We start from the raw sequence: 5078 nt of genomic DNA on the forward strand, positions 1-5078 counted from the left end.
TTTTCAGGAATAGCAGCTGCCTGGGAAAATCTGCAATTGTGAACTTTCTTTCCATTTTTTCACAGCTTTAGCCACAGCTGTGTTTCTGGGCCATTCCAACTTATGGGGTACTGTTTTAAAGACAAGCTGTTCAAGAGCAAAGCTTCTCTTTATCTATCTCTGAAATCATCTTCATCTCTAGGAACAGAGGTCTTCTTCTTCTCTCCCTGGGGGCACAGGGTCTTCATCACTCTTCTCTTTCTCTGTTCACCTTCTTATGGGATCACAGCAGCTTCAACATTTGCTTACTTTAGCATGGAGGCCTTTGCCTACAATTTGAATGAGTCATCTCCCCATACTTTGATGCCTTTTAGGGAAACAGAGTCTGATGAATCAATGACATCCTTCTCCATAGCTCTCCAAGAGGATTTCAGCCCCACCATCAAGGCATCTCTTCATCCCTTCAATCTGGGACTTGACTCTTTCTTAACTGACCCTGGTGTGTTCATGTCGTTCCTTTATGTGCTCTCCCTTTGTCCTTTTCTCTCTCTCAAGGGAGGATGGAAGCACTGAAAGAGTTCATATCTCACCCGGGGCCTGCAGATGGTTCCGTGACCCCGGCCGGGCTCGGTGCTTGCGGCCAGAGCTGTTTTACGATGGAGGTTTCTGCAGCGGCTGCGCTGGGGCTGTGTCAGGATGGGCCGCGCTGGGGCAGGGCCAGGATCTCAGCAGCCAGGCCAGAGCACAGCAGCAGCACGGCTGGGGGCTGATGGCTTCTCCTCACCCTGCCTTGTTGCAGTGTGATTTCCTGTTTCACCTATCCCAACCCCCCCAGGTGTGCCAACCTTCCCCCTCCCCCTTTTGCCCTCCTGCTAACAGCTTGTCAATCAATCTTAACATTCCAGCAAGGGCGTGGTGTGGTTGGCAGAAGTTCAAAAGATGTCCCTCAGGTCCAGGTTCATTGGCCTGTCCAAGTGTCTATATCCCTTGAGCCTTCCCCTCCTCCCACCTGGTTGGCCCTCACCTGTCCCTTCCCTCCCCCTGTCCCCAGGGCTTAAAATGACACGAGACCATGCAGCCCAGAGTTCTATTGTGAGCTGTTACCACATTCAGAAGTCTACCATCCTAAAATAAAACTCTGGATTAAGACTCTACAATAGAACCCGCTCCTTTCTCTTCACTGTCGCCTGAACCTTTGCCACCAGAGGTAAACTGAGTTCCTACTTTGCCTGGATTTGTTCCGAGTGCCCAGCTGCAGCATCTAGCCGGCCAAAGGTATCTCTGGGGTGAAACGCCACAGCTGCCGCCTTTGGTCCAGCAGCGGGGGCTAGACGAAGCCAGGCACCCCCCACCCAGAAACATCGGGATTAATATTCTATATATTGGCGCCCAACGATGTGGCTGCTCGAACCTGCAGCCCCAGAAGGAATCTCAGAACCTTGGAAAAGCCTTACGGCAGCTTAAGCTTCCACTGGAAGAGCTGTGGTTGCACGGCTCTCCAGAGAGACTTTGGGACTGATCCCACAAGAAGCCTCGGGGAACGCTCAGCGCCTTTGGAAAGTGCAGCTCCTTTCTGGTGAGCAAATTTTCCAGGGGAGAATAGGGGAGCCCCTCCTGCCCAAGGGGTCCTATTCAGTGAAGAGACCAGCCTGCCTGACTTTGCCAGCAACAGCTTCGATTTCGGTGAGTATTTCTGCTCCTTGGGGGGGTAGAAGCTCAAACTCTGTCTCTGCTGTGAAACTTGTTCCTTTTTTGCTCTTGCATTTAGGCTGCACAGCCCTGCGGAGCGAAGGCGATTTATTCCCTGTAAAGCTTTAACTCTGAGGCATGTTTTCGTCGTGTTTAGAATTCGCGCCGTCGGTCGGAGGAGCGGGACAGCTCTGCCTGCCCCTCCCCCCGGCTCGGCAGCGCAGCTGCTCTCTCTCTCTCTCGGTGCGGGGGGGCTGCTCTCTCTCTCTCTCTCTCTCTCTCTCGGTGCGGGGGGGCTGCTCTCTCTCTCTCTCTCGGTGCGGGGGGGCTGCTCTCTCTCTCGGTGCAGGGGGGCTGCTCTCTCTCTCTCTCTCTCTCGGTGCGGGGGGCTGCTCTCTCTCTCTCTCGGTGCAGGGGGGCTGCTCTCTCTCTCGGTGCGGGGGGGCTGCTCTCTCTCTCTCTCTCTCTCTCTCTCGGTGCAGGGGGGCTGCTCTCTCTCTCTCTCGGTGCAGGGGGGCTGCTCTCTCTCTCGGTGCGGGGGGGCTGCTCTCTCTCTCTCTCTCAGTGCGGGGGGCTGCTCTCTCTCTCTCTCGGTGCGGGGGGGCCTGCTCTCTCTGGGTGCGGGGGCGGGGGGCTGCTCTCTAACACGGAGCGGCCCCGGTTTCGGCTCGCCACGTGGCACGGGGGGGCTGCATTCTTGGGCGGGGGAGGATTTGTCTGTCTCTCTCCATGCAGCTGGGGCGGGTCCCGACTCCCTGCTGCTGCTGCCATGTCAATTTTAAAAGCAATACAGCTGCATTGTGAAAGCTTTCGTCTGATATCGCTTTTTAACCATGGTCTTTTTAGAAATCGGTAGCTGATTTTGGCTTTGCATTTGGTCGGTGGGACTGTGTTCTGCGCCATTTACATCTAAGATGGGCTGGAAGTTAAGCACAGCACAAAAATGAGTGTATCATCATATTGCTGGAATTTCAGTTAGTGCAAATGTAAAGTTCTCTAAAGGAAAATTGAAACAGTTTATAAGGTGGCTTTTTCTACACTTCCCACAAACTTCCCCTGAGGAAGTCCACAATATTCAAGTTTGGGATAAAGTAGGGCATGAATTGATAACCTTGGGACAGTCTGGGAATACATCTTCAGCTAAATTTGTGTTCTGGAGCTTACAAATTCGAACAGCTTACTCAAACAAAGGGAATTGGAGAAAAAGCCCAATATCAAGCCATGTACCTCTGCTCTCCCTGGTTCCCTCCCTTCCAGCCCTAAACCTCTTACCCCAAAACTTGGTATTTTAAAGAGAGCAAATCCTGCTCATGCGCTGGAAAGTTGACTCCCAGCGCAGGCTAAAATGCCTGAGTTCCTTTCTCCACAAAGCTCTGGCCAGGCCACGTGGAAAACATCCCAAAACCCTGCTTCCCCTGCTCTGAAACCCAGAGCACGTGTTAGTTTTTCGGAGAGCAGTGATCCCCAAAATGGCCCCCAGTGCCTAGGGGCAGAGTCCCACTTTGTCATTCACTCCTGTTTCGTATCAGCCTGCAGCACAAGGAGGAGCAGCCACAACTGCTAATTGGAGCTCTTTTGGACGACAATTGATTAAAGAGGTCTGTAAATCCAACTCCGTGGCCAGCACCTTCTGCCTGAAGCCCTTGTCTCCTGCTCCCTCCTGGCCATGGTGAGAGCCGGCTGGGATGGCCCTGGCAGGAGGCTTTCCTTGGATTCCCTCCATTTGCCTTCTGACCGTGGCTCTGTTCCTCTCTCTTCCAGCTCTTCAAGCCCTCAGGGAAGATGAGAGCCCATCCTGCATGAACACCTGGATTCAGATGAAATTCCAAAGAAGATCTGCAGAACTTTGTTTGTCTCCTGGACCAGATGTACCTGTACCGGCCTCCTTCGATGATTTCCCGTTGGGACCGCCTGCAGCTCCAGGCACAGCTCTGGCTGCTCACAGCTGAGCCTGTGCCAAGCTCCAGCAGCTCCTGCCATCTCTCTCCCTGTTGGCAGCTCCTTCCCTGCAGCCCTCAGGCCCTGCCCATGCCCTTTTTTACCTCCCAGCTCAGCCCTTCGCTTCGCTTTCCCTTAATAAACTGTTTGTGGTTTTCACTTTACCTGCGTCTCCATGCAGCTGAAGCGGCGCAAAACCTGAGCCCGGGGACACGCAGGGCCCTGCTGCCGTTCTCCTCCCCGCTGTGTTCCGTGCACAAACAGAGAGGAACGAGGGCAGCGCAGGCTGCAAAGGTCCCTGTCCCGCTGCTCCAGCTGCACAGTGGCGTGGAGTTAAAGGGCGTGCTGAGCACGCTGAAGGGGAAAAGGACCCCAGGTTTTAGAAGAGCCAACTTGAGTGTGCTCCGAACCCAGCCGTGAGGGATTCCAGTGCAGGCATCCGCCGAGGGCAAAGGAGCTTGTAATGGCGGAAGTTTCCACAAAGAGCTTCCTGAAAGCACAGCGATGCTCCATCCCTACACAGGGACAGGAAGAGGGCAGGACAAGAGACCACCGTGGTGGTTTTTTTGTTGTTGTTTGGGGGGATTTGGGGTTTTTTTTTTTGTTTGTTTTGGTTTTTTGGGGGGTGTGGGTTTTTTGGGTTTTTTTTTTTGTTTCTTTTTCTTTTTTTTTCTTCTGGTTGCTTTGGCTTTGTCTGATACTGATGCTGAGTTTTGAGGTTGGTTTTTTTTGGGGGGTTGGGGGGCTTGTGGTTTGGATTTGGGTTTTCTTGGGTGTCCCCCAGCCCCTCGGCCCCCCCACCCCCCGACCCTTTTTCTTTTCTCCTTTCCTGAAAGAATGGCTCTTCTATTTGCTTGGAACGAGAAACCTATCCAGAAAAACAAACCAACCAAAAAAATGGCCAATTTTATTTCTTTTCCTTTCGTATCGGAAGCACTCAGAGCCGAGCCGACGGGCAAGCCAAGGCCTGTGCTCTGCCTGCTGACACGCTGAACTGGCAAAACAGCACCCCCACCACCCACTCCCCTGTCTTACCCCGCCACGCCCTCCTGGGACCCTACCCAGGCCGGCCCCCCTGGCCCCGATGCGGCTCGCCCCGCCCCACCCCTCCCCTCCCTGGCCCGCCCTGCCCACCGGTAGAGGCGGCGGCCGCCGCCAGCACCACCTCCAGGACGCAGGCGCTGTGTGTGGCTTTTGGGCGGGTTGTTTCACGGTCCGCAGAGGTCTTTGTCCCTCGACGTCTAGAGGGCCGTGGGGACTCGGTGCCGAGGTGCCCAGGGCCGGCACGAAGCCACCGGCGCTCGTCCGCACAGAGACAGAAACAGTGACACACACACACACCCCCCCACCCCCCCCCCCCACTCCACACGCTCACACCCCAAGGCCACCCCTGCAGGCTACCACAATGCCACGCATGCACACATGCGTGGCCAACCATCCCCACCCCCTCACCACCCCCCAGCACCCGCCCC

Source organism: Agelaius tricolor, unplaced genomic scaffold (genome assembly GCF_023055355.1).
Source record: "Agelaius tricolor isolate 1412-34295 unplaced genomic scaffold, bAgeTri1.0.p SCAF_73, whole genome shotgun sequence".
NCBI classification, from domain to species: domain Eukaryota; kingdom Metazoa; phylum Chordata; class Aves; order Passeriformes; family Icteridae; genus Agelaius; species Agelaius tricolor.